General features: G+C 38.6%; 1 long non-coding RNA gene and 3 pseudogenes across 2 annotated transcripts in view; 1 reads left to right on the top strand and 3 right to left on the bottom strand.

Annotated features, from left to right (window-relative positions):
- Nucleotides 1-1,359: 1,359 nt before the first annotated feature.
- Nucleotides 1,360-26,856, bottom strand: part of LOC149102420 (uncharacterized) — a 46,394-nt pseudogene continuing 20,897 nt past the window's right edge. Inside the window, exons 3-17 of the transcript XR_016202303.1 lie at nt 24,439-24,555; nt 24,275-24,342; nt 16,775-17,192; nt 16,174-16,646; nt 10,164-10,673; nt 9,648-9,756; nt 9,161-9,274; nt 8,843-8,892; nt 7,161-7,593; nt 6,648-6,740; nt 6,267-6,359; nt 5,601-5,774; nt 4,890-4,987; nt 4,021-4,151; nt 1,360-3,536 (exon numbers count right to left, since the gene is read on the bottom strand). The product of XR_016202303.1 is annotated as an uncharacterized LOC149102420 (transcript). The remainder of the gene's footprint in view (nt 3,537-4,020; nt 4,152-4,889; nt 4,988-5,600; nt 5,775-6,266; nt 6,360-6,647; nt 6,741-7,160; nt 7,594-8,842; nt 8,893-9,160; nt 9,275-9,647; nt 9,757-10,163; nt 10,674-16,173; nt 16,647-16,774; nt 17,193-24,274; nt 24,343-24,438; nt 24,556-26,856) is intronic.
- LOC149102421 (uncharacterized) lies at nt 14,246-16,058 on the bottom strand. Its single transcript, XR_016202559.1, has 2 exons — nt 15,741-16,058; nt 14,246-15,365 (listed from the first exon to the last, which is right to left on the bottom strand). It is a non-coding gene; the product is annotated as an uncharacterized LOC149102421 (long non-coding RNA).
- On the bottom strand, nt 18,089-20,504 carry LOC149102422 (uncharacterized; annotated as a pseudogene).
- Nucleotides 20,465-23,368, top strand: LOC149102423 (uncharacterized; annotated as a pseudogene).

Consider the following 26,856-nt stretch of genomic DNA (forward strand, 5'->3'; position numbering starts at 1 on the left):
AACTTTACCGATTGACAATTCTTTCGATTTAAAAAATTTCGACATAGCAAAAGTTTTACATAGTCTCTCAAAATGTGATATGACAACTCAAATGTTTATGTAATTTTTCGAGTCAAGTGTTAAATGAAATCAAGCCGGTAGATTTAAGGCTCAAAAGGCCGAGAGACTTTATCCACGAATGAATAGCAATAAAATATATAATTCTTTCTGTTAAGCTTTGGTGAAAAGCGAAGAGTCACCCTCAAATGTTTCTTTAATGGTAGACTCTTTCTTCTTTTCTCCTCCTAATCAGTATACAGCTATTTCCATGTTGTCACTTGATGACAGGCTATGCCTACTCAAGTGGCATGGACGTATAATCAGATTTTGAACATTTCATTTCGTTCAGGCTGAATTTATCGAGAGTTTAGTATTCTATGGCTAGGTGGCTTAGTAAACACTGATGGGTCTTTATTTTTTCACGATAATAAACAAGTATTTAATTGTTGATCAAATCTTGTTGGGCGAGGCCTCACGATTGCACAATTTTCCGGATCGATCGTGCCTTAGCTGACCACGTTATCAAACATTTCACCTTATTACATTTGTCTAAAGAAATCTACAAGGATTTTTTATGCCTCTTTCTGGTCTTACAAAATCTAAAGTTTATTCGTCTCATATAACTTTCGATCTTTTAAACGCCTATTTGGAGCAGTACTGACCAAAAATACAAAAAACAAAATAGAAATGAAAAAAACTCATTTCCGGCGGAAAATGGTTGTTCATCGGTATGAATTAAAGTTGGTGCAATGGATGCAATTTTTAAAGAAGAATCATGATTGAGATAAATGTAGCAAATGTTCATTTTGTTCAAACTTGTCAGAAAATTTCACGATCCGACAACATGCTCTATCCGCCGATATTAAGTCAGTTCGTGTCTATCCTTCCGACCGTTTTCCGGGCGCTTTCACTCGAGTACCTCATCCTTATATATAAGTTGGCTGTTAACCTAAATCACTTCGTAAAAACCCCAAATTTGATTTTCAGGGTAATAATAACACAATCTGCAGATATTTAATTTCACTTACAGATCTCACAGTTTCCGTCTCTAGGCTTTCTTTAGTCAGCAGGTCCATGGGTACAGGATATCAGCGCTACTGATGAGCTTTGCTCGGCTTTTCAAGCATATTAATTCTAATTTTGTAATTGATAGGTATCTCTCTCTGATTGGTTGGTTTTTGCATCAACCAATGATTTCTTGTTCCACAATAACCGACTGTGGAGGAATAGGCTAAGAGAAGGAGCTACCCCAAAGACGACCCATCCTGCTTACTACCAATATCCGGCTATCCATAAATCAGTTTGCAAACTAAACCTGCACAGTTTTTCGTTTCTTTATTTATTGTTACCTTTGGTTTTGATTTCTTGTGCTTATTGAGTAATTAAGCTTAAAATGTGTCACGGTGAATCCGACCTATTGTTACGTTGAAGCAAACTCTCAAGGGGTATATTAGATTAACCCTCGGAAGTACAAGCTCTGATCATACCCCCACCGTGGTACAAGGAGAGGGGGTGGATAGGCCCCCATCTTAGGTTTTCGTTCTTTTAAGGCAGAGCGAAATAAACTTACGTTGATAAGACAGCCCTGAGCTTGCTCTACAAGAAGATGCCATTTTTGGTGGTTATGACGTCATATGGCGTCAAATGAAGTCATTTGACCCGCCATCTTATGTTTCACTATTTTCTTAAAATAAACAAACCTCTTTGGATACATTAAGTACCCAAAACGCTGGGCGGTTCTGTCGGTAAGTCAGGGTGGTTATTTAAAACATCAACTTTCCAAATTTTTTATCATTTATGCAGATTTCGTTCAAATATACAAGGATTTCACGACTTTTCCTAATAGTAGACGCTTTCTTCTCTCTTTTTTCCTCGTTAGTGCAGACTGCTATTATCAAACATGACGTTAACATCACATAAAAGAGCCGGGTTAAGCTTACTTGACAAGTACGATCGTATGGTCGGTCTTCGAACAGTTTGCTGCGGTCATTTAACAATATATAGCTGACTGTAATTAAAGCATAGTTATTTGATGTGCACTTAAGTATACATGCCTCTTATTCACAATAATACATTTAGGTATTAATAATTCGACGGATCGATCCGTCGTTACACTGAATTTCCGGGCCGTAACTCATGCTGTTCCGCCGCTAATAATACACATGAAAAAATTGCTCGATTCTGATTGGCTAAGAGCAGTGCAGTTCAAGTGTAACACCAGTGCAAAAAGTGTAACATCAGTGCAAAAAGTGTAACACCAGTGCAAATTACACATCAAAATTCTGGATTATGATTGACTGAAAGATAATAGGAATTTTTCTAAGAAAATGATATCAGGTAAAATGATGACGAAAATTTTGTGTTGAAACTTTGAAAAAAGTTTTCTCAAATAAGAAAAAATGGCTCCAAGTAAGATCTTCCGGCACTTCCTCCGCGCGAGTTTTTTCATGTTTATATTATTAATAAGTAATCATACGGTTTTTCTCGTTTAATTTGGAGGTAATTTGCACTTGTGAGTTTTTCAAAAAGCTGAAATTACACTCGCCGAAGTGGCTCGTGCAATTTCAGCTTTTTGAAAAACTCACTCGTGCAAATTAATTCCAAATTGAACTCGAAACCGTATGATTACCTATACAAAAGTGATTTTATTGCAATGAATTTATCTGGTATGCAGTTTAACAGTTTAAGGGGTTTCCATTTCTTCATGCCAGGCATTTCCGTTCAAACGCCTCCTTGTCTTCATCTGGGTCGATGATGAAATGGACCCGATTTCATGCGGATGTTGATTATTTTTCTCTACTTTTAAGGTGGCTCCGAAATTCTTTCCAGCATTTTTTCAGCACCTCTCCTTTGCTGAATCAATGCTACCACGTTTTTCCAGGTGATGCCATAATAATGGAAGCAAAGAAATAGCTAATGATTGGTGAACAAGATATGATCATTTCCTTAGCATTACAAGTTACCATGGAAACGGTTTGACTTGATAAACTCTCCTAATTTTAGCTTTAACTCAAAAACGAGAAGTAATTTAAACCTGCAGCTGTTTAAAAGAACGTGTAATTTGGCTGAACTTGTGCATAAGGAGTCTAAAGTGACGCCATCAAATACGCAAGGGTTCAGTCCATAAGATGGGAGCAGTTAGATAAGTGGGAATTTTCCTTTCAACTTATTGTTTAAAAAACGAAAAAAATAATAAATAGTATTTTTATAGCGCCTAACCAAGCGTGATCTAGGCACTTAAACCAGGTTTGAGGTCTGAAACAGAAAAATCGGGTCGCTATATATCATAAAAAGGCTTATGTGCAATGGATGTCATAAAAAAGCCATCTAAAACTTCGTGTCTTCAGGACAAAAATGCGTGATATCCATGTTAGAGTTTTGGTTTACATCTTGAGGGACGGTTGGGTTTGCAGTGTGCTTGAATGAAAACTGCGAAACAGCGCCATCAGGTGGAGATTTATCTTCTTGTCCCTGAGCTTCAAAGTCCTCTTTTTGTGCTATAAAAGCAATAAAAATACAATAAAGGCGTTGTAAGTCAACGAAGAGTTTTATAACAACATTAATAAGTATAATAAAAATCATACCATCAGAAGATATAACTTCTAATACAACTTTTAATATAGGAATGGGGGAAGTGGGGCCGAGTGAAGGGGGAAGGCTCGTTACCACCTTCTGCCTTTTTTGTCCTTCTCTCTTTTTCTCGGCTATTATCATTCATCTTCCTAAATGCCCTTTAGAAAGTCTGTTAAGCCAATAAATGACGCTTAAGCCATCAAATAATCAACTTGGCACAAAATATTAGTTTCCTTCAATTGATTCTCACTAAATGGCTGCACGGGACGCATGGATACGCCTAGGAGTCTATGTTTATTTTAGGCTAGAATACGGATTCGGTTTTTTTCGGCAGTTGCCCTTGATGGTTCTATAAGAAACGCGACAATAAAATTTTCACTTCTTTATAATAAACATTGCAGTGCCTACCTTTGAACTTACAGGGTAACACTGAAGATTGGAAAAACAAAACCAGCAAGAATCCAATCAGAGTTAATACCCCAGGCGCCATTACAAAGACATGTTGTACGTAATCGCTAATGGCCTCATTTGAATCAGTGCTGGGTTGAAGGAGACAAAATATCAGGTAAAACAAATTATACTAGAGGGCTTACCAAATGGTATATTACAAAGCTGTGTCATCTTTTCAAATTGTGAGGGTACGTTACCTTTATAATACCTCAAATTACTCGTAATTAAGCGCCTTATTCCCAGACACCGTGAAATATCCATGCGATAATAAGCGCCTATAATTAGATTCAGCTTTAAGATCTCAATTGATTGTTTTTTTGTTTGTTTGTTTGTTTGTTTGTTTGTTTGTTTTATACCAGGTGTGTTTAATGCTATACCTCAATACTGAATCGAAAGACCCAGCCGAGATATGTGATGCAGTTCATTTTATGTTTATTTGGAGAATTTGTTTGTATATCGTATCGCTATGGTTAGCCTAATACACCGTATAAGTCAAACCACAATGGAAAAAGGAACCAGTAAAATCATTCCAACTTTTGAACCTCGAGAATGAGTCCATCCGAAAAGGAAGCCACGACAAAACCCTTCTAGACAAGGAGTCTCCGCTTATTAGCAGACGTTTTGATAACACTGATTTTCTGCATAGTACACACAAAGCAGTTTTACTCATCATTTCTTTTTCCATAGACTAGGTTCGCAAGCAATTTTTCTCAACAAAATAATTGCTCATGAAAATATACATGAGATTTTGAAATCGTTTAAGCAATAAGTTTCTATCTGGTTTGTATCATTTTGCAGCAATACAGTGAAACCCATGTCATACTTACTCTTCCTCTGGATAAAATCCTTGTATACCAATGACAAGGCCGCCACTTGCCAATCTAGCAATTACAGTGATAATTGAAATCACTACTCCACTGGTTTCCTGTAGATTTAGTTATGATATCGTTATTGACCAGGCAGTAAGTTATAATGTCTTATGTTGATTCGCTCTCGAGATTGAGTTTGACATTGGCTGCAACAAGCGAGCAGTAAAGCCTGGAGACAACGAAGAACAACGAACCTCAACCCTACGTTTACAGTAAACTATGCGGTTGAGATTCTTGTTTGTTTGCTAGCTTGCTTGTCGGGTCAATTGGTGGGTAGCTGGTTGGGTGATGAGTTATTTAGCAAATTTGCCTCAGACACACAAGACATTTTAATAATTCTGTCTGAACAAATTACCATTTTTATTTGTACCTTTGCTCTAGAGATATTTTGGGAACAAAAGACACACACAAAGATAGAAATTTGACGTATGGTTTGTATTAGCATGGACTGGAGCTCCTCCGAATAAAGGTAGGTGAATGTTTTCGATACCTTTTCAAATTTGTGAAATAGAATCTCGATATTTCCAACAAAGAACCGAAGATTATTAACGTTAAAGAACAAATTTTGGAGAACTTAGCAGATAAAGTGGGCGCACCTAAGTCTAAACGTGTCTACGTTAATAATCTGTGTGCAGAAGTAAAAGAGGACAATCACCCTATATCACTAACCTTGTTTTCTCCTATCAGTTCAGCGATGAAAGCCAGTGCCATTACATACATAACGGACATGCCAAGTCCTATCAATATGACTGGTGCATAGGTCGCTTGCCTGGTGGAGGGAGTTTGAAAATAACTCCAAAGAGCACCGCCTATCACAAAGGAAGCTGCCAGAAGGTAACTCCACTGCAAGAGCAAGATCAATGCAAAGAAAGTTTGAAAATTGTTCTACCAGTAAGACAATCGTTTCAACCCTATAAAAAATATATTTAGTTGATACCCTTTTGAAAAAGAAATCTCCATTTATTGATTTTTTTATCGTTAAGTGTTTTTCCTTTCCTTTGTTAGCGTTTGAGTTATTCTAACTATATGTTATTCTTCACCTTAAACGGGCAGTAGAAAAATGACCCAATATCTGTTTTTGCTGACTGGTCGATCGTCGCATTACGTCAAGCCTCGATCACGAGCTTTCAGAGCTTGAAAGAATCTCTTTTCTTACCCCTTCCAAAGCCCCCCAGTTGCACACGTGAATACAAAAATATATAATCTTATATAGTTGATGAAAAATTGACAAAATGAAACCAAGGAATAACCAGACACACGTTGAACACTATTTCACCTATAGCTAGTACCAAACAACCAGCTAGCTTGGCTTTTTACAATACGCCATATTGTTACCTTGCTTCCAATCTTTTTATTGAGTTTCTCACAAAACAGGCTTGACAAAGATGCACTTATCAGAAGAACCAATGGAAAATAGGCGATGGCTTCCTAGAGGAGACAAAGGACACAATAAAACAAATCAGTGATGTTCACCAGCCAAGACTTCAAAACCTTTTGTAGCGTAAAACTCTAAAAGTTACTTTCAGTACATTTACTGTTTAAAATAATAAAGATGTGTGTATGCCAATTTATTGTTTCTACAATACAATTATACGTTATGATATGATACAGCTGCCCGGAATCTACTCGTAGTATTTCGCTTAAAATTTGTTACCAATAAATGCTATTACAGGCAAAGTAGGAAAAAAAGTCCAAGAAATCTGTCAAAGTATTTACCTTTGCAAATAGTAGTGTTTCCGTGAGAAACAGTGGTAAGTATGTGTAAAATGTACCCTGTACAAGGCGTGAACATGTGTAGACAATCGCTACCTGAAGATTAACAAAAACAAGGCATTTTGAGTGCAAAAGCTTCAGTCTGGTATTGAGCTTTAATTGCTATCATGCAATTGTCTAAATCGTGATAGGGTGTGTTGTTTTACTGATTATGTCCTAAACAATGTTGTCATACTTGCATAGTCGAGTTTTTCCTTTCCACTATCCCCTCCTCCTCCCATTTTGACCCTTTTCTTCAGCTTTTAGCACGTTTATGTACTTTTACTATTACATAGTTCTAGGCTTTGGTTTTGTCATAACTGTGAGTACTTTGCGATTCTTAAATGCGCCACCAAATAAGAACTTTGCTATCATTACAATTATAGTTCTTTATGTTTCCGCATTACATTTTTATTCTCTTTTAAACAAGTAAGAATTATTGTCATTAAGAACCTCTTACACTCTACTTAAACAAACCTTATACAAGCTTGGATCCCTCAGCCAGTGTTTTATTGTTTTAGGACGTCTTTTCTTAACTGGATGAATTGGTGATGAAATAGGAAGACCAAGTACTTCCTGTTTATCTTCCGAAGCTGAAGGATTACAGCTATCCTCAACAGATTCAATTTCTTTATCGTCTTCCTGACTTCTGTCCGCGACAATCGGTAGCTCCTCAACTGGCGCATCAAGTTCCAAATCTTTTCCCCCATTTCCGACAGGCAATTCCGACAAGCTGAAAGTGACAGATGTTTTCTGTCTTCGTTGGCCTGAAGTATCATCACTGGAGCATTCTTCCTCTATTTCTTCACTTCTTTCATCTTCAAAGCCAAAGTTGGGTAGACCCAGTTGTATATTCCCTGTAATCGACACGATTCCAATTTTTTGATAAGATAAAAGTAGAAAATTAATCCTTTAGAATTACATCATAACAAAATCGTTAGACTCACAGAGTTTTTCGAAGGCTTGGAAATCAGCAGTTCGACAGAGATTCTGTGCAATAGCGTCGAAAATATGAACGCGGAACATTATCTGCGGACCGCTTAGGGAACACATCCTTTTCGCTCATCCGACGAATTTCACTGCAAACTTTGAGAATAATTTACATTGGTTATTTACGACTTAAAACGTGTGACAATGTGAAATCGGTAATTGTATGAAATGTTTCCTTCCACCTTGTTCTCGCAACTTCAAAAATACAGGTCCAAACAGTACGATTTTCAATCGATCGAAGCCAATGTTTTGGAGGTCATCAAGTCTCGAAAACTGCAACCCGTACGTCGCTCTTATAAACATGAAGCATTGAACAGAAAGTCAAACACAAACTGGACTTAACAGAACAATCATACCTTGACAAAATACATTCTCGCTAAGGACAAATGTAAACGGGCTATAAACACGAGTGGGAATCTTGTGTTTAGTTGACGAAATTACCATCCAGAGCAGTCCTTGAGTTTTCTTTCCTGCTTTTCGTTTGCCTGCTCCTCCAATTCTTATCTAGCTTTCCATTCCTAATATACAAGCAGCTCGTCGGTAAAGAAGTCTTCCCCTTCGTCGCTTGAAATATTGTAAATTGCTCTCAAAGCTCTAAGCAGTGAGTTCACAGTTGTCGAACGTGCTCGACGAAGTTTATTTTGGTGTCTTCCAAATCGAAACTTAACTCTGACTCCAGTGACGAAACAAAATGATTCTGAGACAAAGCTTGGACGTTTTAGTCACAAAATACATCGGAACGATTAGTTTTGTTTTCCATTTTCTCCAGCAAATAAAGAGAGCTGACTGAGGCGCCACTGTGCTTGGTTCCTGGGTAGACGTCATCAGGAACCGCCGCCCCAGACTCCCTAAAACGCGGTGGTGAAACACTTCAAGCGCGACTTTGAAAGGGCATAGAAAATCGAGGATTCAACCAAATTCAAAAATTTCTTCGCCCAAATGCTTCAAATAAAGCCTAGATTCGTTTCAGCGAAAAAAAAAATTTGGGGGTTAGGTGCACTTTAAGGAAATATTACCAATTGCAAGAAAACAGTTCAATCTGCTAGTGTGCCCTTTTCGTGTCACTGTACTTTGTAATAACATGAAGCCGGCTCCTCAGCCGCATGTGAACCTTATCAATTATTGGCGGTCAGTTCCTTTTTTCATGCTGATTAGCAGTAATTTCAAACTTACTTTGATTTCCCAGTTCTAAAACTCCCGTAAAAAGTCCTCCGTCATGCTGAAAAAAAAAATCAGTTTTGAATATATAAGAACATGCAAAAGACCTACAAGGTTACAGCTCAGTATACTGAAATGAAAAAGAACAGAGTGCTATTTTCCTAAGTTCTCTTTGGGGTAATTCACATGCACATCTTGCCAGCGAAAGATTGAAGTCCCATTGCAAGTTTCGTGTTGATCATAAGCAACAGAGGATAAGTTACCACACTTTAAAACATTACTTTGTTCAAAATTAAAGACTTTGAAAGTTTTAATCGTTCTTTTCTTACCGCAAGATCCATATGTGTACTAGATTTTCGTACACGGTTCTTGAGTTCCTCTGTCCCAATGTAAAAAGCGCTTGCAAAAAGGACTCCTGTCCCGGTTGTAATCCAAGAGAGATACTGTGATATCAATAATACATAATAAATAAATACCTGAATTGCCCAATCCCCCAATGGGGCTTTCCATGGCCAGCGAGTAACAAACAGGAAAACAAAGAATGTAAATGAAAATAACTTGATTAAAATCCGAACTGACGAGAGGTAGACCAGTTGACTATTTTCAAGCATGGCCGTGAAGCTGAACTCAGGACTAATGTGAACAAATTAAGAACGGAAAAGGCGGCAATGACATCTGTAAGGATTTGTTCAATTCTCTGCGCTTCAAACTTTCCACGTAATTGCTAGAATGACGCATAACAATGAAATCATTTTTGTTTTTCTTGTTTTTTGGAAAAATCAAGCAACAGATTACACGGCCTGTTATTCTACTAACCACAAAATCTGTCAGGTTGTCAGGCCCCAGGTTATCTCCACTGTCTTGACCAAGAAGAGCCCAGGCGACGACGTAAACATAGACACCACTTAAGAAGCTAAACATTGTCCTAGAAAATGAAATCAAACGAAAGAGCATAATTAATAAATATATATATAGAAAATAGCCCAAATTACGCGTGGATTGGTTTAGAATCATGCTTCTATGAAAACTCGAGAGAGGATAATCTAATTGTTTTAATGTAAATCTACTAGTCGTTCAAAACTTTACTAAATCCGTAGCGTAGCCAATCAGAGTACGGCATTCGTGATAGAACGCTATGAGATTTATACTAAAACTCGATAGAAACACGGAACGTGTTTTTACTTCTTAAATAAAGATGGTACGAGTTCATCTTTATCTCGTGAATGCAGAACTCTTAACGAGTTTAAGCATCCCTTGCAACACTTGTCACCCTCATAACTGGAAACTAATCAACAACTAAACATTTAAAAATCGTAGTTGTTTAACTCTAACCTCAAGGAGGTAAGTACTGTAAGTTCCGAGGCTTTGTCAGCCGCACTAGTGACAAATGCCAAGTGATTTATCTCCACCATGCTAAAGGAACCACCTGTCAACGCCGACAAGAAGCCAAAGTAGACAAGTGGAATCCAGCTTTGATCTCTTCCACCACAGAAAAAGCACTTGTTGAACCAAAAAGGGACTCCGATTGCCATTAAAACTGTTGCAACGAGATGCCAAGATTTTCGTCTGCCGATTTTGTTCGATAGGAAAGGAACATTGATATTGTCGCCAATGTACCCAGTTATCAGAGACATCAAGGCGTCTGAAATTTGTGCAATCATCACCATCATCCCCGCCTGTGAAGCTGGAAGTTCCACGACTTTCATGAGGAATATAATCAAGAATGAGAAGAGGAGCTGCGAGTAAAGATCGTTGAATACATTTCCAACGGCGCACGAAAACCGTTCCCTTGCCCTCATTATTTGTCTGCAGTAATTCCAAAACGACTGATACTTGCTTTCTCTGAAACAAATGATTCAGATTTACAAATAAATAAGCTGGAATGACGATACCATACAAGTAGACTTTTCTTATCACTGAATCGGTCTCAGGATTACTGTGGGTCCAGACTCCGTTGTACAACAGAGAGACTGGTTAACTGTTTAGGGGAATCTTTGTCTGTTGCAATATTTGGCTCGTTAGCATAGGCGATGAAGTGTCTTATCGAGCTAGGTGCAATAATATCAGCTCTGAACATTGAAAGAGCATTACACGATTAACTGTCCCGAGGAATTTGAACCCGGTGTACTGAATACTTTTTGAACGACGCGGGTTGAAAAAACTCATAATTTTACGAAGAATGTTGGAACTCATAATAATTAGCGCGGTTGCCATCGAGAAATGTTGCAGTGTTTTCACGAAAGCATATCACTCCTGGAATATTACACCCAATGAACCAAACATGGTACCAGTTACCAAGTTTCACAAGCTTCAAGGCACTTGTCGGTAAGGCAATAACCTCTCTTACCTATGAAACGTTTTGAATCTTCGATGCAGGAGTGGGTGTCATGCAGTTCATCTATGGAACCGTCCAGTGGAGAATGAAGCAGGGGCTGTCAAGAACACACTGGTGTTTTGATAAGTTCTGCATGTCTGACTTTGATCCAATTCATAGCACTCATTGCACACTTCACTAAGCAGCGCTACCACGGCGACAACGTCAAAGAGTTGGTGTGATTATAATTGTCGGGACGGTTCAGTGATAACTGTCATAATTGTTCTTGATCGTCCACTGCAAATCCATCGCAGGTATATTTTAGTCTTCAGCTATCGCAGAACATTCATTTTAATGGTTATAGTGCAGTTAAAACACTGTAAAAAATCTCTTAATTTAACAAGAATTTCAGTCAAAGGAATCAGATTCGCTATCAGAGAAACTATCACATTGAGACCAGTTGTGCATTTATAATTAAAGAAAAATCGAGTGGATTTGAGAGAGTTATAAAATTAACTCCAAGAACGTAAATTGCTGCATAGCCCCAGGCGGTGAAGCTTTCAACTTCACTTGTAGATAAAGAAATTAGAAAACTTGTTACTATAGTAAATGGTCCTGTTCTGTTCATCATTATATGAAGCCCAAGCCTGTTCCCCGAATATCTGCCATGTACGATTCAATAGCACATGTAGTAATTTGTTGGACAGTTATTACACGGTACGACCGCTTGCGCCAAGACAACTGCGCGTAAAGAAAGGTCTGCTACGTTCGACTGAAAGGAACAAGCATTCAAAGAGACAATGGAAAATAGACAATAGCTGCTCCAAAATTAGATTAGTTCTTAAGAAAACTATATTTGACGTGCCACAAAAGAAAGGAAGTGGTACTCAAGCATTCAATATATGCCAAGTTCATAATTATGAGCTAGGTCTGATACCCTCAAAAAACGTGATAATCTCTGGATTAAATGAAGCTATGTCTGATACCGCCTCAAAACGTGATGGTTCAATCTATGAAGGTGTCTGATATCGCCCAAAAACGTGATGGTTAAATGAAGCTGTCTGATACCGCCCAAAAACGTGATGACTAAATATATGGCTGTCTGGGCCGCCCAAACACGTAATAATTTTAAAATGAAGCCGTCTAATACCGCCCAAAAATTGATGATCAAATGAAGAGATGATAGAAAAATATAGGTTAGTACAGTGGAGCCTCTCTATCTCGAGGTCGGCTATCTCAAACTCAACCCTACCCTGTGAGACAGAGATTCCCTTCTCTTTCTGCTCGATGAGAGACGAGAGAGAACTTCTGCTCACAACCGCTCAGTTTCTTATCATGCATGTGCAAAGTCGCCATGTTGCATGTGTCGTGCTTTGTCATGCGAAACGTTTAACGCAATCAAATGTTTAGTTATCTGCGGGTCAGTTGTAGGGAATTACTTGAATGCAGACTTTTCCACCGTTTATTTATTATAGAAACTACAGAAATTTCGTACAGTTCTCTTGAAGAGGCGATGATGAATTTGTTTTAGCAGGAGACCTGGTTTCAATAATAGTGACCAATCCGTAATAATCTCTGAAATTTCGAACTGAATAGCACGTGTTCAGTTTGTGTGTCTGGAGACGACGGTCAATTTTCAGCGGGCATGTCGCTTACACAAAACAAGATTATTTCTTTTAACAGGCCACGTTTTATATATCAATATTCTAACATGCTTCCGAGGCTCTCAGGACGAAAAAAGCAAATTATTTTCAAGTTTCCTTTGTCCCTAAATTCCTAAAAGATACTTGGATACAAAGAACCAAATGTCAGGCGGTGTTGGACACGACTCGCAAAGCATGTCGGGAGGAATTTTCCCCAGAGCTCATTTTCATCTGATCGCTGAACGGCAAACATCTCCGCGCGCTGACGGTGATGTGGAAATATGACTTATAGGAGGTTCGTTCGCATCCGATGCTGAAAGAAATCTGGAATGACATCCATATGAAATGTTCCGCACGCCAAGTAATAGCTGTAGATGACTTCTGCTCGATTTACAAAGCCACCATTTTCAGTGCTAAACAGATGATTTTAGGAATCGAAGCATCGCGGTTCGTCGAATCCTTACGGTTGAAAGATAAATTATTTCCGTTTCTGATCTCTTCGAATTCGATCTTAACTTGCCGGAATTGAACCAACCTTCGGCACTTTCCTTCATAGATATCTCGACTTGTGTGTGAAGTGTATCAGTGTATCGCTGACTAACAACATGGTTGTTGACAGATATTATGTTTTCGTCCGACGATAAGAGGGCTGAGAAGTAACACCTACGAAGAAAAGGGTTGAATAATTCGAAATCAAAGCAATGTTTTGTACTTGAAAACTTGTGTAAGGCTTGATTAATCGAGTTTCGCCCGCTGTATTTCCTGATTAACCAAAAGGAATCATAAACAACTTGCTAATGAGCTATGGCTCTTTCAAAATAACAAAAATGATTTGTAATAAATGGAATTAAAAAACTAGAAGCTTAATGGGAGAAGTAGGGTATGTTTTGCTTCAATGTAAGTGGTAAAAAATAATTATATTCGTCCCCTGTACCAGATCACACTTCCAGCAAATTCTTGTTCAACTTACAAATCCAAGATTAAATATGTACTGTGTAGATCTATTTTGTAGACAATAGGATAACACGATTTTGGTCTTGTTCAACTTCCTTGAATGTGTTTAAAGTAAAAGGTCTACAAATGACTTTGCCTCAGACATTGCCACTGGCAATATCAATGTTCAAACTGATGAGAGTTTGAGATTTCTCTTCACCTAGTGCTTAGGTGTTGGATGTAACTTGTATCTGCTCCAAGTGTCCATTCCTGGGTTCTCAGTACATGTGAGGCCATGTAAAAGGGAAATCAGGCTCAATGGAAAGAAGGTTTGGTTGAGTTACATGAAATGAATGCTTTGGACAAATAATATACCTCATGCTATTTAAAGTGGTTGCAACTAAAATTGCAGATGGGAGATAAAAAAAACTGACTTACAGTTACTTGCAAATAATAATTCAATTCCAAAGTATGCTTTTTAAACTGAATATTTGCAAAGTACTGACAAGCACAACAAAAAAACAGCAAAATAGCACAAAAACTATATTCTGGAAACAGCGGCCAACATTAAGTTCACTTACAAATTAGTAAACTGGAAGACTGTGAATGATAGGCACGGTCAATTAGCAATGACTGAATTGCTCATGGTCCTGTGCCTTCATTACATGTCCTCATATCACAACTCTGCTGAAGTTTAAGGTTCAATGTAACTTGTGTAAACTAAAGGGAGCTCCTTACCCAGAACAGTGCTATGTAGGTCATTTGAAATATCTATCAGTTTAACATTTATTATTTACTGCAAGTCCTGTGGTCAACAACACAGTGATCATGTACCGATATTAAGATTTCCTACATTGGGCTGTTAAATATTTTGCCAAGAACAGTCTTCACAGCACTTCCTCGTGTTGACTCATAATGACTGTGACCAACTGAATTCAGAATAATCTAGCATGTAGCTGTATCCTAGATCATCTATAGTGAGATGTTTCGACTGAGATAACTAAATTGTAACCACATTTTAAAATACAAGCAGATGCACTATATTGAACACTTGCAGTAGCTCTTAAAACTTGGGATTGCCATGCAGCTTTCTAAGTAGTCACTTGCTTTATGTTATTATGTATTCTGTTTTGGTCTATTCCATTCTAAATTTGATATCCTAAGCAGCAGCATGCTGTAGCTTTCCTTGTTAGATCACTACAGTGTAAGTGGATAAATTTAGTTCTTGAGAAATATAGCAAAGTTAATTCCAAGCCCATAGTCTTTTAAAATACCAGCGCGTAATTCAGCATTTGCTTCAAACACATTGGCCGGTTCTGCTCCTGGTGGGTTGACAATTATGCGTAACTATACACATGAGACACTTATTATTTATTGATGTATAGTCTTCCTCCCACTACTACCAACATTCAGAGGAAAACAAGCATAAAGAACTGGGAGATCAAAAATAATCAGCCATAGACGACTGAACAATAAAATCCGATCCAAGAATAGTAAATTTCCGTTAGAGATAACAATTCAAGACAGGCAGTGATCATGATAGTGAAAATTCACTGTAAATGAGATGATATCTTTAATGGACTTGCATCCAAAGCAGGATCCAAAAATCTTGAACATCGGCCAAACAAACGGATGACATACGCACTACAAAAAAAAAAAAAAAAAACATAACAAGAAAACATTAAGATGAAAAGGGAACAAGCCGAGCCACAAAATAACAAGGGTAGAAATGATACAATCACTCCCGCGAAATACCGCGAACATCTGACAAATCAAGGAAAATGCCTCAAGTTCAAGTCCGATTTTGACCGTTAAAACGGCGGGGCTCGCCTGGACCCGCCAGACTTTTCTTAAAGTTCAACTCTCGAACTAAAGTTTCACACAAAAAAAATTCGCAATACTGATCCCTCTTACCCTGCAAACGACCGAAAGAATATCCATGTCAAGCGCGTGCGGTAAACAAACGTTTTCAACATAGCATGATTTCCATTGACTAGTTCTGATGCAAAAATTGCTTACCTGCACTTGAGGCTTGGCAAATACCTGGTCTAGATATTACAATAGCAGCTCCTAGAAAAGGTTCGTTTGATTCTCATGACGAGTGCAGAAATCGGTCGAGAAACGACAACCTACTCTCCATTCGCAACGAAAAATGTGTCCGCCATTGCTCCCGCTGAGACGACATATGATTGGTCGAATACTGTCACGTGAACCGTGTCCAACACCGCCTGACCAAATGTAGAAGTTTGTTATGAAAGCCTCAGAGCCATATTACAATAATGATAATATCGAATTGTGGGGTAAAACAAAGTGCATGCTTTATGATAATTAACAGCCTCGTCGTAACTTTGGTTCAACCGCAGGCGTTTTTAACTTCAAATCGGGATTTCATTGAATGGGACATCAATTCAATGAGGCAAAATTAGTGGTCACATGTCGTTGGGACATGTACAGCAAATAAAGATCAGCTCTAATCATGACAATGCGACATTCCTTGTACACATTTGGATCCATCAACCAGTCTTTGACTGTTTTAGGACGTCTCTTAGTAGGCCGATCGAGCGGCCGTGGCGAGGGAAGACCACTCTCTTCAGAGTCAGTGCGTTGCTGTTGAAGATGTATATGCTTTCTTTCAGCTCCAGTCATGGCTAAGTGCTTCTTATCAGACCTATCAAGTTGGCCATCTTTTACGCTTTTCTTGTCAGTTTGTGTTACGTAAGGACTTACTGTCAGTCTAAAAGCCACAGACTTTGTTTGTTTCCGAACACATGAAGGGTCACAGGGGGAGCCGTTCTCCACTTCGTCACCTCCGTCGTATTCAGAACACAAGTTTTGAATATGACAGACGTTACCTCGGTGTCTATATTCGGTCAAAACCAGTTCTTCAGCGTTGTTATCAATCCGGTCTTCTTCATCAATTCCCAACTTTGTTTTTTTTTTTTACTTTGTTTGCATGGACCTTCTTGCACACTTCCTTAGTGTCCTCGCGTTCTACATTCTCGAGCTTGGTTTCCTGTTTCCAATAAATTGCACCAGCTTCATTTTTATCATGCATGTTCGTCGCCTGCTGCAACATCGTCTTCGATGTCGCAAGTAGACATCTCACTCTGGCTGTGGTCTGATCTAGATAGCAGTCCGTCAATGACTCGCACTACAAAGCTTTTTTTACGATCACGATCTAAAGTTTGTAGTTCTGAAACCAAGTGGTGTCTTGTGTCCTCGTTTTGGGGTTTTTCAGCAGCTTCTTCTGCTTTTTGTGTTGTGTTGCGTCCACCTTTGGTCTCTTCTTCGTTAAATATAGCAGAAACAAATTTCTGCAGAAAGCTTTTCCTCCTCTCACGATTTTCAAGTTCCCCAGTGACTTTTCGTCCTTCACTCTCGCATTTTTGATCGCATGATGAAGCCATAAGCATGTCAACAAATACATGTGCAAGAATGGTTTTCCGAGCATCTTAAAAAAAAAAATAATAACTACAATAAATGATAATTAAAGAGCATCATCATTAAGATCTCATCTAAATTAGGTATGCTGCGTCGAGCTTGTGAGTTCCTTCCGAAACCCACTTGTGTAGTGTTCTACAAGCTTCTACAATACTGTAGTTTTGCCGTTTTTCGACTATCGGTCGTCTGTATGGGACAGCTGCAGTTTTCCGAACAAGGTTTTTCTGGACAAGCTTAACAAAAGAGCTGCCGGCACTATTACCGAAGTTCGATCGCTTGGTGCTGAAGAGTTAAGGTCAACGCTCGACTGGTCCAGTCTACATGCGCGCAGGGAATATCGAAAGTGCCTTCATGGTATGGCCCCATCGTAACTACTTTCAGAGTCTAAGCATGCGCATCAAATTCATTGCTATTACACCAGAGGGCATGATTTGCTGTGACATCCACTTCCAAAATCTACTAATACTAAGGGAGTTTTAGATTAAACTGTACTCGCGTATATAATACTCTCCCTCGAGACATCAGACGTACAAATTGAGAGTCTTGATGAATTTAAGATTAAGCTTGAATACCTTGTTAAAAAAAAATAGCCTATATATGTCACTTTCAATTTAATTTTATATCTGGCTCTTTTAAGACTTCTAGTTGTCTGTATTTGTATCAGATTTATCTTGTATCAGGGCTCCATTTAAACTAGCTCCGGCTATGCTTCATTGGATGCCTCTGAATAAACATTGATCTAAATAAAATATATATATATAAAGTTAAGATGCTTCGAGCCAACAGGGATGCCACGCGCCAGAAGGATCCAAAAGGATTCGTAGTCCAAACCTCGAGTAATGAAATTTGTAGGCAATTGTGGAAAACGAGGACGGACAACTTCGAGCGAAAAAAATATATATATACAGTAAAAAGTCTAAGAAATCTAAAAAAAGTTTAAAAATTTAATAAAAATAAACGTTTCGGTCAAAGACCTTCATCAGTTGCAGTGCAAGTGAATAATAAATTACAATAACCTTAAATAAGTTTACAGTATAAAAAATGACATAATATTACAAAGATGATTACATAACAGGGCGTGGTAACACATGAAAACGAAAAAATTAACCAATGATAAACAATCGGTGATTACTAAGCGAGATACTATGACAATGCGGTACAAAACTCAAAAGACACAAACCAAATAAGAATAAATAATCGAATATAATACAAATAAGATTAATATCAAAAAAGTAACGCGATTCGTCGAGTCAGCCGAAAGTGTGAAGGGACCCGCGTGTAAAATATTCAATGTTCAAAAAAGGCGGTCCCAAAATCCCCAAACAAAGCCCTTGAAACTATGCCGCGGCAAGGCACAACAGGCGCCCTAAACAGGGCCCTTAAACAACAATAATGTAATAAATTCCCCGATGGGGGCCCCTGAGAAAACCTAGCGCTAACAAAGCTAACAAGATCCAAGGTCAGGGCCTTTGAACACCTGAACTAAGATAACCGCCAAATTTGCAAGTTATTTTTGCGCTAATTGTAGTTTATTCTTTTTTTCGAGTGGAATTCCTGACGTTTATTCAAGCCAAAAGGTGCCAGAGAGAACAGCTGTGCACTCCAATATGCCTCTTTAGTGATTAAAAGCTTTTCGATGTTACTTGTATTGTTTGCATTTATCTGCACTTGATCAATACACTGGAAAGAAAAGTCGTTTAAGTCGTGCGGTGTTCTGTTGAAATGCACCGCTACCTCACAAGTCTTTTTCTTGGTCAGCATAGCAGACTTGTGGTTGCGAAATCTAACTCTAAAATCTGTTGTTGTAGAGCCAATGTATTGTAAGTTACATTTCTTACACGAAGCCAAATAAATGACATTTTTTGAATCACAGGAAAGTTTCAATCGTATCTTATAGCTCTTGCCTGTTTGAAAACTTTGGAAAGAATTTGATTCAACAAAGTAGTTGCGACAGAGATCACATCTTGTTCTTTTGCATTTAAAGCAACCCTTAACCTCAACAACCTCTTCAACCTTAGTGTTAGAGCCATAGCGAGATGGCGCTAACAACTCCTTAAGGTTTTTAGATCTTCGAAAAGAGGCTATGATGGAATTTGGCGGAAAAAATTCTTTTAATTTGGGGTTGGATTTCAAAATACCTAGGTGTTTTCTGATGATGCGACCAACATCAGGTAAATTAGGATTAAATGTTGTTACAAATGGAAACAATTTCTTCTCAGCTTTGGCACGAGTTCTAAGTAAGTCAGTTCTAGATGTAGTTAAGGCTTTAGAAAATTGATCTTCCACTAGTTTTGTGGGATAACCCTGATTGACTAGATAACCCTTGTATTCAGTTGTTCTCTCGGCAAGAAATACTTGTTCAGAGCAGTTTCTCTGTAACCTAGTTGCTATGCCAAAAGGGATAGCCTTGAAAACGTGTTTGGGGTGAGCACTTGATGGTGAAGATACAAGTGGCTATCAGTTGGCTTTGAATAAACGTCTGTCTGGATGAAACCCCCGATGAGATGTAAAGTTAAATCTAGCACGTGAAGCTCGCGTTCAGAAAAAACTAATTCAAATCTAATGGTAGGATATAGGGAATTTATAAAGTCAGTAAACTCATGCAGTGCAGGAAGGCCTTGTTGCCAGAGATCAAAAACATCGTCACGGTATCGCCACCATAAAGTCGGCTTTATGGGGCCAGAAAATTTAGCTTGATAATCTATTTCCCCCATGGCAAGATCCGCGTAACTACAGGCGTTCTTTGGGCCCATGGCTGTGCCATGAATTTGCAGGAAAAAGTTTTCTTTAAAAACCGAGTGATTGCTCTTCAAACAAATTTCTACTGCTTCTAAAATGCAATTAGTGGATGGAAGCTGGTTTTCTCTGGCATTCAGTGCCTTCTTTACTGCAGTAAGACCGAGTTGATTATCTATGTTAGGGAACATTGACACAACATCCCAAGAAACTAATTAAAAGGGTGCCTTCGGGAAAAGGGCCACTCCTGTTAAGATCCTCAATTCTATTAAGTAAATCGGTCGTATCCTTGATGAAAGATGGCAACTTACGAGCCAACGGTTGCAAGTAAAATTCACTGAAGGCTGAAAGATTTTCTATGGCCGTACCACAACACGATGTGATAAGCCTGAGTGGATTCCCTGCTTTGTGGGTTTGAATATTACCGAAGGCGACCCCTGGTTTGGCTTTTTTGTTAATTATCCAATTAGCTAATTGGTCTGAAATTTCACCTTTTCTGACCCATTTGTTGCACCAACTTTCAACTACAGCCAAATGCCTATATGTAGGAAAACTTTTTCGTCGAAAGCGCAGGAGGCCTGTTAGAACGACTGCTAGCGAATCAGATCAGTTGGATCCCATCAACCTTTCAAGCCAGTCCATCAATCAAGACCAAACCAATCTACTCAAGAAAGGACCATCTTTCTGCCCCATGCCAAAAGATGTTGATTGGCAGCGTGTATATGATGATTTGGAAGCTTTTGAAGCCCGCTTGCGGACAGCAGTATTTTTCATTGAAAGCAATCCTGAGGATAGCCAAGAACCACCTAGTCACCTTCCTCAAGTCCCAAAGGAAAAGAAATGGAAGCCACCGCCATCAAGGTATCCAGAACTTGAACTTTTTCTATCTAGTGTTAGGCGTGATTTGATAAACCCTCGCAACATTAAATCAGCTAGAGATAATTTAACCAAAGGGGAACGGGTTGCGTTAAAGCAATTTAGAAATTCTGATGTAGTAATTCGGATACAAGATAAGGGTTCTCGTTTCGTCTTAATTGATAAAGGGGAATACGAGGATAAAATGTTTGGCCAGCTTCATAACCAGCTCCATTATAAATCCTTACAGGAAGATCCTACATATAGGCATTTGGTTGTAGTTGAAAGTTGGTGCAACAAATGGGTCAGAAAAGGTGAAATTTCAGACCAATTAGCTAATTGGATAATTAACAAAAAAGCCAAACCAGGGGTCGCCTTCGGTAATATTCAAACCCACAAAGCAGGGAATCCACTCAGGCTTATCACATCGTGTTGTGGTACGGCCATAGAAAATCTTTCAGCCTTCAGTGAATTTTACTTGCAACCGTTGGCTCGTAAGTTGCCATCTTTCATCAAGGATACGACCGATTTACTTAATAGAATTGAGGATCTTAACAGGAGTGGCCCTTTTCCCGAAGGCACCCTTTTAATTAGTTTCTTGGGATGTTGTGTCAATGTTCCCTAACATAGATAATCAACTCGGTCTTACTGCAGTAAAGAAGGCACTGAATGCCAGAGAAAACCAGCTTCCATCCACTAATTGCATTTTAGAAGCAGTAGAAATTTGTTTGAAGAGCAATCACTCGGTTTTTAAAGAAAACTTTTTCCTGCAAATTCATGGCACAGCCATGGGCCCAAAGAACGCCTGTAGTTACGCGGATCTTGCCATGGGGGAAATAGATTATCAAGCTAAATTTTCTGGCCCCATAAAGCCGACTTTATGGTGGCGATACCGTGACGATGTTTTTGATCTCTGGCAACAAGGCCTTCCTGCACTGCATGAGTTTACTGACTTTATAAATTCCCTATATCCTACCATTAGATTTGAATTAGTTTTTTCTGAACGCGAGCTTCACGTGCTAGATTTAACTTTACATCTCATCGGGGGTTTCATCCAGACAGACGTTTATTCAAAGCCAACTGATAGCCACTTGTATCTTCACCATCAAGTGCTCACCCCAAACACGTTTTCAAGGCTATCCCTTTTGGCATAGCAACTAGGTTACAGAGAAACTGCTCTGAACAAGTATTTCTTGCCGAGAGAACAACTGAATACAAGGGTTATCTAGTCAATCAGGGTTATCCCACAAAACTAGTGGAAGATCAATTTTCTAAAGCCTTAACTACATCTAGAACTGACTTACTTAGAACTCGTGCCAAAGCTGAGAAGAAATTGTTTCCATTTGTAACAACATTTAATCCTAATTTACCTGATGTTGGTCGCATCATCAGAAAACACCTAGGTATTTTGAAATCCAACCCCAAATTAAAAGAATTTTTTCCGCCAAATTCCATCATAGCCTCTTTTCGAAGATCTAAAAACCTTAAGGAGTTGTTAGCGCCATCTCGCTATGGCTCTAACACTAAGGTTGAAGAGGTTGTTGAGGTTAAGGGTTGCTTTAAATGCAAAAGAACAAGATGTGATCTCTGTCGCAACTACTTTGTTGAATCAAATTCTTTCCAAAGTTTTCAAACAGGCAAGAGCTATAAGATACGATTGAAACTTTCCTGTGATTCAAAAAATGTCATTTATTTGGCTTCGTGTAAGAAATGTAACTTACAATACATTGGCTCTACAACAACAGATTTTAGAGTTAGATTTCGCAACCACAAGTCTGCTATGCTGACCAAGAAAAAGACTTGTGAGGTAGCGGTGCATTTCAACAGAACACCGCACGACTTAAACGACTTTTCTTTCCAGTGTATTGATCAAGTGCAGATAAATGCAAACAATACAAGTAACATCGAAAAGCTTTTAATCACTAAAGAGGCATATTGGAGTGCACAGCTGTTCTCTCTGGCACCTTTTGGCTTGAATAAACGTCAGGAATTCCACTCGAAAAAAAGAATAAACTACAATTAGCGCAAAAATAACTTGCAAATTTGGCGGTTATCTTAGTTCAGGTGTTCAAAGGCCCTGACCTTGGATCTTGTTAGCTTTGTTAGCGCTAGGTTTTCTCAGGGGCCCCCATCGGGGAATTTATTACATTATTGTTGTTTAAGGGCCCTGTTTAGGGCGCCTGTTGTGCCTTGCCGCGGCATAGTTTCAAGGGCTTTGTTTGGGGATTTTGGGACCGCCTTTTTTGAACATTGAATATTTTACACGCGGGTCCCTTCACACTTTCGGCTGACTCGACGAATCGCGTTACTTTTTTGATATTAATCTTATTTGTATTATATTCGATTATTTATTCTTATTTGGTTTGTGTCTTTTGAGTTTTGTACCGCATTGTCATAGTATCTCGCTTAGTAATCACCGATTGTTTATCATTGGTTAATTTTTTCGTTTTCATGTGTTACCACGCCCTGTTATGTAATCATCTTTGTAATATTATGTCATTTTTTATACTGTAAACTTATTTAAGGTTATTGTAATTTATTATTCACTTGCACTGCAACTGATGAAGGTCTTTGACCGAAACGTTTATTTTTATTAAATTTTTAAACTTTTTTTAGATTTCTTAGACTTTTTACTGTATATATATATTTTTTTCGCTCGAAGTTGTCCGTCCTCGTTTTCCACAATTGCCTACAAATTTCATTACTCGAGGTTTGGACTACGAATCCTTTTGGATCCTTCTGGCGCGTGGCATCCCTGTTGGCTCGAAGCATCTTAACTTTATATATATATATATCTATCTATCTATCTATCTATCTATCTACCTATATATATATATATATATATATATATATATATATATATATATATATATATATATAGATAACTGCAGACAGTACTGTTTCGGCCTTCTGGGCCTCATCAGTGCAGTGCTGAAGACTAGGATGGAGACTAAGCTTAAAAAGCCGCCCCAAATACTACACATGTGGTAGTATCTAAGTCATTACCAGAGTGCTCAAACTAGCGAGCTAGTGAGCATGCGCAATTGCAAGAGTAACAACTCATCCTAGTAGAATGCTCAAACTGGGCAGAAAGCAGAGCTTTGTATGCCAGCGAGCTATGTCTATATATATATATATATATATATATATATATATATATATATATATATATATATATAATAAATCTGTGATACAAGGCTCAGCTCAACTTCCAGCTGACTACACGACCTCATCTAGGACTTAGTTAAATTACAAGATCATCAACTTTCGTAACGAGACCGCATGCGAAGTTCCTCTATAGTGAGTAAAAACTACCGCGAGGCTGCTTCAACAACGTGAAACTATGAAGCTAAACAAGAACATGACACTCTCTCCTAGCTTTTCACAAAACATGAATTGAGTCAAAGACCACAAGAGAGTCAGGGTTATCATTTCAAGAGCATGAAGCCAGATGACAGGCAGATTCATGTTTTGGAGTATGCATGCATAACTGTTATAACTTTTAGCGTAAATGTTACTACCTTTTGGGGGGGGCCTTCGTTTTCCTGCCACCCATTTCAAGGACACCCGTCAGCAGTCCATCAGCGTTCTAAAAGAAGTAAGCGTACAAAATATTTCAAGAAAGACAGAAGGGTCTGGGTTAAAAAAAAATTAGATAGGATCTTTTTCGCCTCTACTGACTCACCATAAAATCCATATATGTCACAGTGGATCTTCTTACACGCTTTTTCGGTTCCTTCGGGCCAGTGTAGAAAATGGTTGCAAAAAAGACTCCTGTTCCAGTCACAATCCAACAGAGGTACTGAGAATTCAAAAATGGAAATAACATCTTAACAAGAAAGTATAGATAATGGACAGAGGATAAAAGAGTTCGAAAACGAAGGAAACGCCTACAAAACCAGGAGCCATAATCGGGGACGGAGACCGTAAGCGCGCGCCATTTCTAGTATTGGGGTTGTCCCCATGATATAGGACAATAATTCTATTTTTAGAACAAATTGCGCCATCGCCTGCGGCACACGTGCGTACATGCTGCGAGGATTTTTGCGGATGTCGCGCGGGGGAAATGGCGTCCGAAATTCCCGAAATTTTTCACGTTTTTCGCCCACAACTCAACGCGTTTACGTCTGTTGGAATTTTGCTTAAGTATTTTCGTCGTAAGCTGCTTCAGTATGAATAAAGTAAGACAGTGTCGAATTTAGGTATGTTCCGCTGTAAGCTTATATCATGATATCGCTGACCAAGTTGTGTTCCGACGGATGCTTCTTTTGCATGAGCTGTACATTACTCCACTTTAAATTTCACATATGTTGAAGATTAACAGCTTTTCCATTACACAGCAAAAAACTAGCTGGATATATTTAGATATAGCAGAGCTTCAGGACTTCATAGTTTCCTAACTCCTCTTGCCACACGCTTGCGAGGAATTTGTCAGTCTATCGCGACCGAAAAGTGAAACAAAATAATTGCTAGTTTGAGTTTCGCTTGAATTGTAAGCAACGCTTGATGTTTCATCAAGGCCCAATAACTTTACGTCCGTAGATACTGCTCAGTTTTATTCGTGTAAAACTCCAGTAAATTCTCTGTTGTCGATGAATGAGAGAGCCCGCTGGTGCGTGTTTTTGTACAGTCAGTAAACATGACAAATTGTACTTCCGCCGCACTTTCTTGTGAAAGCGTACATCGAACTCAAACAATAACTCTGTAGTTTTTAAATATGTTTAAGATTGATAAATGTTTGAGAGCATATTAAAAGCTAAGCTGAAAATATGTGAATAAAGCAGAAATAATCAGCAAATTTACTATGACGCTCTCTTTAATCGACTTGGAATAACGATTTCGATTTTATTGATCGAGTTATCAAAACTCCTTGTCTATTTTCATTTTCGCAGTGTAAAACTTCACTATGCTTATGTTGAAGAAACACTCATGATGTTAGTAGCCTTTTTTGCGTTCGTGAAATTTGTTACAGCATCTCAGCACAAAAGATAACGAAAGAAATCTTTGTCAAGATTTGTTGACAATTGAAAACACCGACTCGGACTTGAAAGTGCGTGAGCTGGGCACGGCGGAAAAACCGCTGCTCATGCGCAGTAGATTTCGATTTGTCTTCCCGCCTTTCCATTTTCAAAATGGCGGACGACGAATCAAAAACGAACACGTCATTGTCATGGCTTTTGGCTACATCTTGCTCGCTCAAGGCAGTTACAAACAACTCGGCTACTTTGGGCAATGATCCGTGCTGATGTTTTGACTGTGATCGAGAGGATCGAAACGGTGTTGACAGTTTTCTCAAATGATAAAGACAGCTCTTCCGAAAGGAAACTTTCAGCTTTTTCAAATTCACCCGAGGTACCGTTTTTCCTTTTGTTAAGGTCGTGTCAAGTTCATTAAGGTTTTGAACCGCAATTTTTTGTAGCTTGTTTAATTTTACGGAACATATAAAATATGACTTTTTTTTCGTGTTGATGAAAATTTTCAAATGCTATTTGTTCATGGACTTTTGTATCGTTGCCTGAAGACAGAAAAGTGGAGGACGAATTCGTAAGTAGTGCACACTAATGCCTAATTTTGTTGTGTTTTTCGCTTGTGTGCTATTCATTCGTGCCTTGTTTTGCCGTTTCAGTGGATACCATGTTTGCCATGAGCTGAAAACTTGTAGTAAGCTTATAGAGGTTTAATATGGCATTGTAGAAAGTTTTATTGTATATGTAATACAGCTTGAAGGATAAAATAAATCGCTTTTTGTTTATGTTAGCCCGTGTTTGATATTATGGCTTATGCTACTTCGCACTTACTACGATTCCTGTTCCTTGGCTACGCAGCTTTCCCCGCAGTTGCGGGCTTCGTTATTGCAAACATTTCTCCATTGTGTTAACGAAAAAAGCAATCCGCCAAAAGGGGTTCTTATTCCACTTTATACTGGGGGAACATTCGTTTAAGTGATAGCCTGCAGTGCAGGCGTCTTATTGGGGCGAGTTAGCGTTACAACCTTGCGACCGCCTTTTTAGACCGCCATGTTAGACGGTGGGGGATGGGGGAGAGGAAAAATGAGAAGACGCCTGCCCGAAAAGCCCGTTAAAATGCGAAACACCTCCTGATT

This window comes from Orbicella faveolata, unplaced genomic scaffold (genome assembly GCF_042242905.1).
Source record: "Orbicella faveolata isolate gen_17 unplaced genomic scaffold, um_ofav_v1 contig_36, whole genome shotgun sequence".
Taxonomy (NCBI): Eukaryota; Metazoa; Cnidaria; class Anthozoa; order Scleractinia; family Merulinidae; genus Orbicella; species Orbicella faveolata.